Source organism: Macaca nemestrina, chromosome 5, assembly GCF_043159975.1.
Source record: "Macaca nemestrina isolate mMacNem1 chromosome 5, mMacNem.hap1, whole genome shotgun sequence".
In the NCBI taxonomy this organism is placed as follows: Eukaryota; Metazoa; Chordata; class Mammalia; order Primates; family Cercopithecidae; genus Macaca; species Macaca nemestrina.
The window spans coordinates 30,014,044-30,029,834 of NC_092129.1; the positions used below are offsets into that span (position 1 = coordinate 30,014,044).

A 15,791-nucleotide genomic window follows, 5' to 3' on the forward strand; every position below is an offset into this window, starting at 1 on the left:
CTTCCTTACACAGATAAGCCTTCATATATTTTTGGGACAATATGATATGAAATAAGAGGAATTTTGTATGGTATCATCAATTATTGTATGGAATCAAATACAGTACAGGTTACCTCATATTTCCAAAACAGATTATCTTTGTTCAAAGTTTGAAATAACACAGTTTCCCTGGGAAGTGACTGTATTTCTGCTCCCACATGTTGTGCTAAAGATTTTCCACTAAAGCAGAACTGGCTATAACAGGGACTGAACAGATGGTGGTCCATGAAATTTGTCCCAGTAGTCTCTTCAGAGTCCTACCTGCTCTTAGTCACCTCTCTTATGCTACCAGGCACTTGAATTCTCACTGTTAGAATACCGTGTTTGAACTAAGGCATTACCTCCAGATTTTTTTAAATTACAGAATCATAGTATCAAAAAGTACTGCCAAGAACTAAAAAGGGTCTCAAATCTCATCCTATTTGCAGGTTAACAAGTTAGCCAGTTGCAGTTTCTTGGATGCTGGCAGAAGACACAGACAAAGGGTAGTTTATTATTCACAGAAATAGTGGCAAAGTATCAGCATTTTAACTCTGGTTCCCTGAGCTCCAATTCCCACAGAGCAATACAAAGAGGGCCAAATGATACCTGCATGTGCTGTGGATGCATAAGAGGAGAGGAATCCTGAGCTTAGGGAACCCAAGTGTTTTATAACGGGCAGCAATCTGGCCTGCCCTTTCCCAGGAAAAGAGGAGCTACCTTTATTATACTGAATAGTAAACAAACTCACACCTTGCTCCGGAAGGAGACAGTGTATCTAATTTTTAAGGCTGTTTTCTGTACAAACAAATTTGAAAATATAGTTCTGCACAGAGGCAATCTATATAAACCATGTTTTGTAGTTTCTGTAACTTGACGAACTAACATCTTCAAGATGGAATGTGAACTACTTTAGGTAAACAACTAGGGACCTGAGATAACCACCTGACCTCCCGACACTCTTAGCCCAGCATGAGTTTATAGGGGTGACACTTTAAAATACAGCAAACCAGTCCCAGTGTGTCCTTTCCTACCTCACCTCCTCCTCCCTGCAAAAACCACTGTAAGGCACTTACCTACTCTCTTTCTACCTTATAATCGATCCTAATCTTTCCCTATGTGGCCCCACATGGCATGCTGTATTTTCTCTTAGAGAACTGTGAGGATAATAAGCTTCTGTGATTTCAAAGCAGCTCTCTTTGTGCCTCACCATATTTTAAACAAGATTATGATGAAAACACAGTCAGTAACTCTGCTCACAAAATATGGATAAACATGAGTGGTCCATGGAGAATTGTCTCCCAACAGATACTAGCCCAAAGGCCATTGGTTCAAATCTCTAAAGAGGCCCAAATCCTCTCCAAAAAGAGAACTCCCTGCTCCCGCAAAACAACCTAGTCTATCATTCAAACATTTTTGTTCAGTCATTCTATGTTACCTGTTATTTTTGTCTTCTGGGCCTTCTTTTCTACTTTGTGTTCTGAGAAAGGGCCAAAGGAGTTGTGGAACCAAAGAAAGACACAGATAAATCCAGTTTGTTGAGATGGGATGATTTACTAGGCGGAATTTACAGTTGAAAGTGTGGTCTTGGGTGGTTGCAAAACAGGTAGCTCTCCATACCACAACACCCCAGACCCAGGGCTTACATTTTGGGGAAAGTATAGTATACATGCTCTAGAGAGAATGTGTAGGTGGCTATGGGTGTCACAGGCTATGATTTCTGCAACAGCATCAGGAGTGGTTTTGGAGGAAACTTACAGTGAATAGGTGTTTCCACATAAAGAGTAATACAGCAACAAGACATTTGGAGGCATTTCTGGACTTGGGATTAGTCAGAAGTTACATGGTGGGTTAACATTTAAGATGAAGTCACTCTTGTCCCCACACCTGGAATCCAAAAAGAATATACATATTTGTAGGCAACCATAATGTGTGTGTCTTTCTTCCACTATTCTAGTTCCTGGAAACTTTCTTTTTAAGTAAAATTATCTGCAGTTTTTTCAACCATGTAGATGACACCCTATTAAATGCAATCTTATTTGTCTACCATTAAAATATATTGCCCACAGAAAATAGTTTAGGTGCCGTCTGAATAAACAACCCAGAGTAGAGTAGAATAGAACTTTTAACTCCTTGATTTACCTGCTACGTGGTAAATCACTTACTTATAAGCCATAGTTCACCTCTAATGATTAAGAGTCAATTATGAACTAAAGCCTCTAGGTTGTTAACACTGCTATGCCATTATTCACCCACCCTTTATTTTGTTTTTTCTCTAAAATATAGGACTTCAGATTTATTGCTGTAAAATTGAATCTTAGATGCATTTCTTTTCTCAAGCATCTGAAAAGTCTCTCAGGTTCTGAAAATAAAATAAGTTATTCTTCCCAGTCTCAAAGCATCTGAAAATTTACTCTAATTTTATATAACCTAATTCTACTCCTTGGTTAAAATGTAGAGCAGGATAGAGCTGAGGATAGGGCCCTATGTACTTGAACAGAATCTCCCATCAGGTTTGCTTAGATCAATCCTCACTGAGCATAGTTGTTCAACAAAAGAATTCATTTAACTGAACTTTCTTCCAGACATTACTGGTTAAAAATGTTCTCTTTGGAGGCTTTTGACTACTGCATTTCTATATGCTGTCCTTCTGTCAGTTTGCTAACTAGAGGAAAGAGGTTGGTATGTGACATGGCTTGGCTCTGTACTTCCACCTAAATCTAACCTTGAATTATAAGAATTCCCATGTGTCAAGGCAGGGTGAGGTGGAGATAATTGAAGTATGGGCATGGTTTACCCCATACTGTTCTCATGATAATGAATAAGTCTCAAGAGATTTGATGGTTTTATAAATGGGAGTTCCCCTGTGCAGGGTCTCTTGCCTGCCACCACGTAAGATATGACTTTGCTCCTCCTTGTCTTCCTCCATGATTGTGAGGCCTCCCCAGCCATGTGGAACTGTGAGTCAATTAAATCTCTTTGCTTTATAAATTACCCAGTCTCAGGTATGTGTTTAATTGCAGAGTGAGAACAAACTAATATGGTATGCCATGACTTACTCTTACAGAATTCATGATGGCACCAGTGATCATTTTCTCTGTCATCTAGAAGGTCATTATTTTTTATATGTGCATGTGTCGCTTCTTAATAACAACTCAGAATAGGTTAACATTTAGTAAATATATGCTGTATGTGGTTTTGTGGTATGACTTGTCATGAAAATATAATATAAAGAAAAAATTTAATTGAAAAAAAAAAAAACATTCCAGGAAGCATTCAAAGAATGGAGAGGACTGGGCACATCATTAGGGTCAGAAAGAAGAGCACTGGTGAGGGGAATATGCCAAAGTGTATAAAAGAAATTAAGTGAGGAAGAAAACAGTGCATTTAACCTCTTTTTATTTAAATCTAACTTATTTTGGGGAGAATTACATTTAAAAAATTATTTTTCCGGCTACATAATCGTTTGGGCCCTCAATTTGCATATTTATTTCATTATCTGGTACATAATCCTGGAAGGCAGGGACCATATCTAATTTTTCAGTATTTTAACCTCCACAGTTCAAGAACATAACTAACTTATCTAATGTACTCAGTAATAATTTTGGAATTGAAATGTTTAATTTTGTGAGATTACATGCCAGAGTCTGTTAAAGCTTGGACAATGACCCCTAGAAAGATGGAATGATTTGCTTAGAATCAAACACATTTCAATGTATTCCTCTGCAAAAGTGCTTCTCTCCATCTCCATTCTAGGACTGTCTTTCTTGGATATCCATGATTGGTCTCGAATCTCTGTACAGGCTGCTTACAAGGGAGCTAGGTCTATTGTGGTTATTTGACTTCGTGGAACTAGTTTATATATTAAGAAATGTACACTTTGATTCCAGAGTCTGACTAGTTACTTCTAATACCATTTGTTGGCTATCACATAGACACAGACGTAAAAACATTTATCCCAGAGGGCCAAAAGGAGTTTTTCTCAGATGCTCCTAAATAGTATATTTAGGAGCTAATGGTATATATTTAGAAGGGTCTCTTTCCCAGTTGTTTTTATTAGCAATTGGAATAGTGCCAAAAATCATGAAATGAAAGTAAGCGTTTCACTAAAATGACCCAAAAAGCACATCAAATTTTTCTGTAGTCCCAGGAACGGCTAGCTGTGGCATATTTACGGCAGCATTAACCAGAAGGCGTAACTTCTTTGACGACTGCACTCATCTAAGCGCTCTTAATGTGACTCACGGAAACAACAAGCAGTTGTGACCATGGCTTCAACAGCTGGGCTTGGAAAACCCCAAGGATCTTATGTGTCAACCAACTCCCAGTCCTTCCTTGTCCTTCCACTTAAGGATCATCCTGACCAAGGGCCTTCTACATGCACATTTCTACCCAGCTTATTTCCAAAATTATTCCTTTCATCCCAGAGAGATCTGATTTTTTTAAAAAAGTAATCAAAAAATTATTCTTTGTAAATGACTGGATTGTTTTTATTAGCTGGTATATTTAAAACAATATTTTAGAAAAGGGAACTCCATAACATCCATCTTTGCCCACATCCCATTAGAAATTCTGGAAGTATAGTGCAATATCAAGGAGCCAAGAGTACTTCCTTTCTTTATATTTACTACCCCAGTTTTTAATTTGTAAAAGTATCCTGACTGACTTGTAGGTACAGGAACAGAGAGACTACCACTGCAGAAATTTTGTAAATGGGATATGATATAGGAAAGCATTCACACCTCTTAGTAAATAGCTCTGAAATTCTTCTCTTACAGAAAATCCCTGGATAGCCTTTTGCTGGAGCTTTTCCTGTTTGAAAACTTAATATTTGTCATCTATGTTTCCAAGAGCTATTCAAACAAGAAATTTCATAAAAATGTTTTATGTTCTTTGGAGAAAATGATGGACAAGTATGTCATTTTGAAATTCACTTTGTTTCCTCCCAGGAGGAAGGGAGGAGTCGGGCACTTCCCAGTACTAGAAAAACAAGGTGGGCAAGGGCAATAGCAGAGAAGAGGAAAGGAAAAGAGACTGTGCCCTCCTTTCCTGAGAAGAAATTGCTCTTCCTGGGGCCACACAGACCGAGAATACTAGAGCTTAAAGCAGATTGAAAGTGGGAAAGTGCCTCTGCTGCTCAAGACTCCTCATGGCCTCAGGCTGCTGCGAAGGCCAGCATCTCATGCAGAATGTCCAAAAGGCTGCTTTTGGCTGCCACATCTGCAAGCTCAGTTACTGGACTGACCAGATCATTTTCTAGGGCAGCCTAGATAGAAAGGGAAAAATTGAACCAAATTTTGTTTTTATACCGTAGAACTTACGTGTTCTCCTCAAGTTTGGTTGAGGAACCAACTAGATCTTACCTAAAATGCGAGAATACACCCAGTACCATGAGATGAGCTTTTCTATTCCAAGACAGAGCCTGGAGCCCATCTTTTTAGCTATGTTAAAAGACCCAGAAACTCTTACTTCATAATGACAATAAGACTGTATTGGAGCTGGAGGATACCTCCAAAACATTAAAGCAGCAAAGATGCTCATGTATTTGGTTTAACTGAATAAAATAGAAAACCATCATGAAAATCTTTAAGTCAGCTGAACCTGGTTAAATTTTTCAAAATCTTGGAAAATTCTCTTTCATCTACCCTGATGAGTTTTTTAAATTTTCATTTCTGCTTACTAATTTGCTAATCTTTGAAGTGTTGAATTGGAAGCAAACCATTTAGCTTTTGATGATTATTTCCAGAATTTAGAGTTTGATCTCTTGGTTAATTTGCCTCATGTTGACATGAAATGTATTCTAGTGGCATATCATAAGTTAAAGTGTAAATGTTCCTCTCTTCATCTTCCTGAATCTAAGCAGACTCTATGTATGATATGCAGAGTCAATAGCAACAGGACCCGGGATAGGCATTCTCCACTAGTGAGTAATTTCTTTCAAACTCCTACACTAGACCTGCCCTCGCACTGTTAATATGTTCTTGGAAACTTTTAATCAAATTATCAAATTCAAGTATATTGTATTAGTCTGCTTAGGCTGCTATATCAAAGTCTGGGTAACTCAAACAACTGACATTTATTTCTCACAATTCTGGAGACTGAAGCGCAAGATCCAAGTCTAGCATGGTTGGGGTTTGGTAATGGCCTGCTTCTAATCTTGCAGATGGTTACCTTCTTACTGTATCCTAACATGGCACAGAGAGGAAGCTCTGGTGTTTCTTCCTTTTCTTAGAAGGGTATTGATCCCATCATGGAGGCTCTAGCCCTCATGACCTCATCTAAACCTCATTATCTCCCAAAGGCCCCACTCTTAATACCATCATGCTGCGAGTTAGGAGTTCAGCCTGAGAATTTGAGGGAGACACATTCAGTCCATAGCATAAAAAATTACTAATTTCAATTATTAAGTATTGCTTATAGTTAGCTATGGTACAATTTTTTTGGTTTATAAGTTTCTTTTATTTGCAAATATAATTTAAACCCCATGAAGTCCTTTTGAAATGTTTACCTTGATCTACATTTTGTAGAGAGGACAACAGCTTGAAGAGCAGAGCTTGAAGAAACAGCAAAGTGCCAGAGCCAGTGCTTGCCTTCAAGTTTTGACCTCCTATTCCATGCTTTTGTTACACTTCACTTGCGGTGGTGAGAAATAATAATTTTATATATGCATGTATGTAAAGAGGCACTAAAAGTACCAAAGCACTAGATTTTTCAAAATCGTCATGAAATGGAGAAGGATTTCCTAAATATGACATAAAACCAAGAATCCAAAATGAAAAAAAAAAAAAGACAAATCTGACTGGATAATAATATTAAAGTTCTATAAGGTATAAAATAAATAAGAAATAAGAATTTGAAAATCAGTACAGATAGGAAATATTTAACATGCATATGACAGATGGGGGCTAAGTTTCTTAACATACAAAGAGCTATTATAAATCAAGAGCAACAAAAATGATTTAAAAACAAGCAAAGAACATGAATAAGACATTAACCGAAAGAAATACACACCTATAAAAATAAGCTTGCTCTCTCTTATACAAGTTGAGCATTTCTATTTGAAAATCTGAAATTCAAAATGCTCCAAAGTCCAAAAATTTTTGAGCACTGACATGATACCAAAAGTGAAAAAGTTTACACTTGACCTTCTATAATGGCTCACAGTCAAAATACAGTCAAAATTTTGTTTCCTGCCCAAATTATTTAAAATATTGTATAAAATTACCTTCAGGTTGTATGTATAAGGTGTATATGAAACAGAAATCTCAGTTTTCTTTTCTGAATTTAACTAAGAGTAATACTCAGGTATTTTATATTTGTTTTAAAAACAAATGAATAAATGGGTTAAAAATTGGTAGCTTTGTCCAAAAAAAGGAAAAAAAAAAGATATCCCCTATACATAAATAAGACAGCACAACCATGTTAGTCAGAGCTGTCCTTCACATCTTGTTTGTAGTCACAGGTCCCCATAAAATTTTTACTCTTCTCATAAAGAATTTTCTGAGATTGCAAAATGTAGATCGCTTGGTCAGTGTATTAGTACATTTTCATGCTGCTGATAAAGACATACGTGAGACTGGGCAATTTACAAAACAAAGAGGTTTAATTGGACTTACAGTTCCACGTGGCTGTGGAAGCCTCACAATCATGGCAGAAGGCATAAAGGAGCAAGTGACGTCTTACATGGATGGCAGCAGGCAAAAAGAGCTTGTGCAGGGACAGTTTCCTTTTTAAAACCATCAGATATTGTGAGACTTATTTGTTACCACAAGAATAGCACAGGAAAAACCTGCTCCCATGATTCAATTACCTCCCACCAGGTTCCTCCTGTAACACATGGGAATTTAAGATGAGATTTGGGTGGAGACACAGCCAAACAATATCGGTCAGTAGCATTTATTCAAAGCCACAAATCATAGAATAATCCAGGGTAGAAGAAAAGAAAATAGATATAAGGGTTGACCTCAAGGTACTTAAGAGCCAGCAGGATATCTAAACCTACTGTGAAACATATATGTCAATAGATAGAGATATAAGAATATATATGCTATGTATAACAAGGTCGGGGTTTATGGAGTGAAGGACATGAGTGCTGTGGAGGGATGGGGAGGTTGTCAATGCGATAGGATGGCCATAGATGACCATAGGACCATACCTTCTGACGAAAGTGTGGTTCCTATTGGACCTCATGGTGTGCCCACATTTTTTGGCATCTCCCCTAGCTCCCTACCTCTTCACTCCCGTTGCAATCACATTCATCCACACTTTCTGAGTTGCACATGTCTAGATTGAAACAAGTGTTTCCATGTGGCAAACACACAGAATTCTCCCACAGGCAAAAAGTACTGAGGTGTAATTAATGTCTTTTCAGACTATTGTCTGTATTTCCTTGAGCCCTCAGACTGATTGTCCTGTTCTAGTTCTAAGCCAAGGAGATTAGGCTTAGATTAGGTTGAGTATGTGGTCTTGGCTGCCAAATACATCATTCTCCCTGATGTACTTCCTTCTTTTTTAGACAGTCTCGCTCTGTCACACAGGCTGGAGTGCAGTGGTGCGATCTCTGCTCACTGCAACCTCCACCCCCCTGGTTCAAGTGATTCTCCTGCCTCAGTCTCCAGAATAGCTGGGACTACAGGTGCATGCCAGCATGTCTAGCTAATTTTTTGTATTTTTAGTAGAGACGGGGTTTCACCATGTTAGCCGGGATGGTCTTGATCTCCTGACCTCGTGATCAGCCTGCCTCAGCCTCCCAAAGTGCTGGGATTACAGGTGTGACCCACTGCGCCTGGCCCCTCATGTCCTTTCTATGAACCATCACATTTTTCTATGATGGGATATTCTGAGCAAATATGGCATTGTGGAGAAGAGACTTTTATTCTAAGCACTGCATTTGGCTTTGTCCTACAGAAAAGAAATGACCAGAAGAATATAATAATTAGGTCAGAATGTCTTGTGAGCAAAGTTGCATTATTGATACTTAGGACAATACCAGATCTTTGAACTAAGAAGCTATTTCATAGATTCAATGTCTATGACTAACTGTATTGCATCAACACCAATTAGGCATCTAACTTACTTTATTAAATGGGTCAGAAATGAAATATAAACAAAAGCAAAATTTTTTCAACTGTAAAACACCATGAAAACCACAAGTCAGCCTGTGATTTTCGTGGTAAACAAGGCAAAGACATTTTTTTCTTTTATTTTTTAATATTTTCCTGGAAGGAATCCTAAGAGGTCATCCACTTCATTCTTTTTCTTTCAAGCAAAACCCATTCTAGCTATCTGTAAATAACAGACAAGTCTTATCATATCTTATTCTTTTTTATTAATAATTTTATTTAGCTAAAAAGTTTTGGAGCATCTACTTAATGGTAGGCATGCTACTAGGATTGGAGCTAACAAGATAAAAAGAAAAGGAAAACATGATGTTTACCCATGAGGAAGTAGTTTAGTTGGGAAAGACTGGCTTGGGTCCTTAAATTCCTTAAGCAAAATGGGGGAAGCAAGAGGATGCATAAGTTTGAGGGAGAAGAAAACATGTGGGTTTAATGGCATTGAGCTTGAGGCACCCATGGAGGGGCCAGTAGGCAGCTGGCTATGTCTGGAGAAGTTCTAATCTAAAAATACAGATATAGGAGTTACTTTCAACTGGGTTCTTGAAGCTGTGAGGACAGGAAAAGCATACAATGAAAACCATGCTTAGCAAAGGTGCCCCTTAAAAACCCAATTCAGCATTGTTATTATTCTGACAGTCCTGGTTACCTACTCATGTCTATCATCACTCTTTTAGTTTAAGAATCATCCTCTTGGCCTGGCACAGTGGCTCATGCCTGATTTCCTAGCACTTTGGGAGACCGAGGCAGGCAGATCACCTGAGGTCAGGAGTTTGAGACTAGCCTGGCCAAAATGGCGAAACACCATCTCTACTGAAAATACAAAAATTAGCCAGACATGGTGGTGTGCGCCTGCAATCCCAGCTACTCAGGAGGCTGAGGCGGGAGTATCGCTTGAACCCAGGAGGCAGAGGTTGCAGTGAGCCAAGATCGCACCATTGCACTTCAGCCTGGGTAAACGAAGTGAGACTCTGTCTCTAAAACAAAAAAGAAACAACAACAACAACAAGAACCATCCTCTCCTTCAGACTTGATGAAAATAAGAAAACATGAGCCTATAGATGCACAGATTGAAATGCACAGGGTGGACGACCTTGAAGTTTGGCTGGATTGAAGTGCTAAAATACTGTAGTTAGGACTTGGCCTCTTTGCATCTTTCAGTTCTGCTGTCCTCCAAACTGGTTTTGTTTTGAAACATTTTCTCTCCACATGGATGTCTCCAGGAATTCCAGTCCTACATCCTACCAGTATCAAACCCCAAAAAAGGAAGTTTCTCAGCACCAAAAATTCCAGCTGAAATCTGGGGATCAACTCTCATTCTCTCCACTTGAGCGACATACTGTTTCTCAAACTCATCACTGTAGAAAGGTGGATGGAATACTCTGATTGTTCAGTCAAGTCCCTTGCCCCTCTGCTTTGAGGTCGCCCAGCCACTCAACAAGGAACAAGACTCAGGGAGGAGTGGCTCCGTAGAGAAGAATTGAAGAAGGGGAAAAAGATACTGGACAGGTAAAAACCAGAGTTACCCTTGATCCCTTGTAAGTGCAGGAAATACAAAAATAAAATACAAATACAATGAATAAAATACAGCCCCGTGAAGACAAAAGAGGAAGACAGGAAATAGGACAAAGATAAAGTGATAAGTAGTCAGGGAAAAGTAAGTGTAAAGTATCAGAGTACCACGAAGGAAAGACACAGTTAAATGTCTGCCCCCCCTTCTTTATTTATTATTATACTTTAAGTTCTGGGATACATATGCAGAACGTGCAGGTTTGTTATATAGGTATACATGTGCCATGGTGGTTTGCTGCATCCATCAACCTGTCATCTGCTTAGGTATTTCTGCTAATGCTATCCCTCCCCTAGTCCCCCATCCCCCACAGGCCCTGGTGTGTGATGTTCCCCTCCCTGTGTCCATGTGTTCTCATTGTTCACCTCCCACTTACCTGAGAACATGCGGTGTCTGGTGTTCTGTTCCTGTGTTACTTTGTTGAGAATACCGATCATTAAAAAGTCAGGAAACAACAGTTGCTGGAGAGGATGTGGAGAAATAGAAATGCTTTTACACTGTTGGTGGGAGTGTAAATAATAGTTCAACCATTGTGGAAGACAATGTGGCGATTCCTCAAGGATCTAGAACCAGAAATACCATTTGACCCAGCAATCCCATTATTGAGTATATACCCAAAGGATTATAAATCATTCTACTATAAAGACACATGCACATGTATGTTTATTGCAGCACTGTTCACAATAGCAAAGACTTGGAACCAACCCAAATGCCCATCAGTGATAGACTGGATAAAGAAAATGTGGCACATATACACCATGGAGTACTGTGCAGACATAAAAAAAAGAAAGGATGAGTTTGTGTCCTTTGCAGGGACATGGATGAAGCTGCCCACTTCTTCTGTGTTTTGCAATGGTTCCGAGGAAACAGAGAGCCTCTCTCATTTGTCTAATTTACTATTCTTGATATCCTTGGAGGCCATTGTTTGGTAAGAGTTGTGGAGTTCATTCTGCAAGGGAGGAAACGTATTTTCTTTCCCTTTTTAGGTTCTTAGTTGAAACACTGTCCTGAAAACAAAAGTCAGATTAACAAAAGAAAAACAAACAGAAGTTTGTTAATGCGCACTGTACCCATCACACAGAAGAGGTCTCAGTTCAAGAAAGCACTTCTCTCTCAAGGCAGTAGCTTAGAGGCCTTGCTTCAATAGTATTTTAACAAAGAGCCATCAATCTTGTATAGTGGCAAAACAAAGAACAGAGTATCTTCAGGCTTCCAAAAGGGGGGGGAGATTTGGGAAGGTAAATTTATGGGAAGAGATAGATCCTAGATCTCTGATGCCACTGTCTCTGAGCTGATAAAGGCAGAGAGGAGAGGCAGAGTGTACCCCTGCATTTAACCTTTTGACTAAAATCCTCGGTATTTTAGAGTGGAATATTTTGTTTTCCTTCCATTCCAAAGGCCAAAAAATCCCAATTGCTTTAGTACAACTTCTAGGTTCATTTTTCATCATTTAAAACATTTCTGGATACCATTGAGATTTGCCTGTAAATTCTTTAGGTCCTTACATTTTGAATTTTAAAGCTAGAATTATTGCTTTGGTAAAGGTCTGAATAATAAAAATAATAAGAGCATTATTCTAATTCCTCACTTGAGCCTTATAAATATGTTTTTAACAGTAACTACTGTGCTGGATGGTGTGCTACTTCCAATCTGTTCTCCTCTTAGGTTTTCTTCTAGCTTACCTTCACATCTCTGTTATGGAGGTCATGGAAGAAAAAAACCTAAGAAGTGATAAGGTCTCATAGTATCTAACAGATTAACTTTGAACTGAATGTCCACTGTAATCAAATTGCTTTTCATTTGACTATTTTGGTTTTTAGGTTTTAGCCTAATAGCTACAAAAAAGTTTTAAAGTATCTAAATTACTCAGTACATAAAGACAAAGATTATTGTTTCTATGCAAAAAGGACATAGGCCTGAGTTCAAAGCTCTAGGAAAATTAAAAAAGAACCCATGCTGTGACTTATAACTTCAAATTAATTTGAAAATATAACTTGAAACTTTGAAACTTTGTCCTCCAGTCTGTATTTGTTGTTGTTTTAGATATTTGAGCTGAATTTGTCAATGGGGACATAACAACAGATTTAATCATTACGATGTGGAGGAATGTGTAGTGATATCCAAAGAGAACTTGACCAGAAGTAAGAAGAAGTGGCTTTGAGACCCAATACTGCTGTCCTTGTGACTTTGGAGAACTTACTCAACCTCTCTGAAACTCAGTCTTTCCTTCTTTAAAATGGAGTCTATAACCATTATCCACGGGCAGCAGAAAATCAATAACATAACAGAAATGAAACCAGCTGGTATACCGTATTTTCTCATTCAATGATACCCTTTATGCTTTATCACGTCATCATGTGAAATATAGGAAGATGCAAATTTCCTCCCTCAATAATTTATAATCCAGTAGGAAAAAACTATATGTGCACTGTAAGTGATATCTTATAGGAGTTTAGACAGAAGATTATCAGAAACAAGAAAAGTTGAGGAAGAGTGAATGTAGAATGTGGAAGGTGATGTAGGCCTTGAAGATTAAAGGTTTGCATTGTTAGAGTACAGGAGGGAGCCTCCTAGCCAAGTGAGTAAGTGTAGGGAAGGCAGAAGGGGTACAGAGAGTTTAACACATTTTTCCAGTAGGAAAGCATGATTCTTCCTCAGAATCTTTAGCAAATAAATAAATAAGCAACAAAAATCATCTTTCCATTTACTTTGCATGTATCATGGCTCACCAAGTCATAATTCAAGGGGAACAAGCTGATTTTCTTAAAAGCTTATCTTTTCCTTCCATCATTCAGAAGAAGTGGATTATCATAGAAAACACTCAGTACATTTCCTCTTTAAGTAAAGCATGGGTGGGGAAATTTAGGTGGGCATCCTGTGCTATGGTTGCAGAGAAGTTTTATGAAGGCTACTTGAAACATGAGAATCCGGGAATATTTGAAACATACATATTATTTGGTCAAAACTTGCTGGTTTACAGTCTGGTACCCAGACACATTGAGTGACTTTTCCAAGGCCACAAGTCAGATACTTAGAGAGGCGAAGTGAAAAGCCAGGTCCTCAGGAAGGCAGAATTCGAATCCAGAATGGATTAATGTGTAGTCCTTTATTTATTCATTTATTCATTCAGATAATCTTTCCTAAGGGCTTGTTATATGCTAGACACTATCCTGATTACAAGAGATTACATGTTATGAAAATAAAGACAACCCAAATGAGAAGAAACAGAGGCTATTTATTCCATTTGTTATAGCTGGGAAGTCAGCCACTATCACATCTGGTATATACTCAAAGGCAGGGAGAGGATGGCAAATCTTTCTAGTGAAGAAGAAGGAAGGCTTCAGGTATGCTCTGATTAGAGGCTGTTGGCATGGGGGAGCCTCATGCTAGCATGAGGTGGGCTTTCTGGGAGTGGTGCATATATGTGATTGGTTTGGGGAGCATACCATTCTGTTCTGCTGACCATTCTAGGCCAGAGGTTATAGTTTGGCTTACAGAAGTGATTGCTGCAGAGGTGAATGGTCAGAGTTCTATTCTCATATGTGATCTGGCCATTGCCCATTTATATATTCCACTTATATATTTATATATGTCCATTTATTTATTCAGTCCCCTTAATGGGGCACAAGAGATGTCGTGCCTCCACTAATGGAACTTACAGTCTCATTGTTTAATCACACCTTGGAAAATCCTAGAAAGGAAAAGTTAGTGGTTGCAGAATGGGATCTGGAGTCTAGTCTGGAAGTTTCCTTGAACAAGTGACTCCAAGTTGTGCACTAAATATTAAGTTGAAGTTATTCAGTAGCCAAGAGTAAAAATATCATTAGTAGAAGTATTTGTGAGGTTTTACAAATAGAGCTATCGATAGAGTTTTACAAAAGAGGTATTAATCCCTTTTCCCACCTCTGATCAGAGTCAACCAATCAAATGTTTTATACTATTTTTTTGTCTCTCACACCATAGCAACAAAATCAGAGGGGATCTCATTGTGAGGGCCTATTATGTCTTAAAACAAAACAAAAAGAACATAAAGGGCAGCATTTAACATGAAAATAGTATCCTGACCCTCCTTGGACTAAATGTTGTTAATCAAGTTTAAATTTAGCTCCCACGAAGTCTCAAAAGAAAAGGAGACAGCCAGGTCCAGCGAGGAAAAACTTCCGAGTGCCTCTAAGGCAGGGAAAACAAGCCTCAAGTCAACAAAGGGCAGGCAGCCTGTAAAAACAAATGATGCTGATGAGAAAGCTGGGGCCCCAGAAAGCTCATTAGCAATCAGATGCAGCCACGGAGCTGTCTCCCTTCAGTCTACTGGCCAATGACACCACAGAGCCTGTGACTCTGCGGCCCGCCTGCCTGGCTGCACTCCTGAGACATCCCCGCCTGCTCAGGCGACTCCCAAGACCCTGAGAGACCTGGATACTGAAGGGGACGAGGCAGGAAGCCAGGAAACACCATAGATGAAGTGAAGAAAAGCAAAGCTATTGTCCTTATCTACCCACTGATAACCAATAGTGAGGGATGGGAAGAGGCAGCTGCTGGGTGGGATTCTGGAGACAACATGACTTCAACTGAGGGGCAGAGCGTGGCGGCTGCCCTTTTGTTTCCAGCTTTATGAATCCCAGTGCTGTTCCCAGTCTTTGGAAGTTGAAGGACCTCTTAATATCACTCGTTTTGCGGCTTTTTACATGAATGAAAACAAATCTTATAATATGTATACTTTTCAAAAACGGCTATTTTGAATCTGGTTGACACTTGCAATGAATTCGCTTTTTCTTTTCATAACAGCAGCTGCATTCATGGGAAAACAGTAGGCATACGTCGTTGGAAAAGAGTAGCACAACCCTGTCTCATCTCTCTCCCATCCCTGCAGGCTTCCAGGTGAGAAGTATGGGGCTTCGCAATTGAGAATGAGAGTGAAAAGGAGAAACTGGCCTTTATTGAGTATCGACTATTATCATTCTTGGATAAGAAAGGTATTGTTTGTTTTCTGTCTTATAAAATACAAAACAGTGAACTTGAGAAATTAAGATACCTGCCTTGGGTCATATTATTGGTAAGTGAAACTTTCATAAATCACAGCACTTTCC

The 15,791-nt window shown here is 38.8% G+C and overlaps 1 long non-coding RNA gene across 1 annotated transcript in view; it reads right to left on the reverse strand.

Moving 5' to 3' along the window:
- Positions 1-15,791, reverse strand: part of LOC139363125 (uncharacterized) — a 41,856-nt gene that overhangs the window by 3,235 nt on the left and 22,830 nt on the right. Inside the window, exon 2 of the long non-coding RNA XR_011623039.1 lies at positions 1,777-1,905. This is a non-coding gene — a long non-coding RNA (uncharacterized lncRNA). The remainder of the gene's footprint in view (positions 1-1,776; positions 1,906-15,791) is intronic.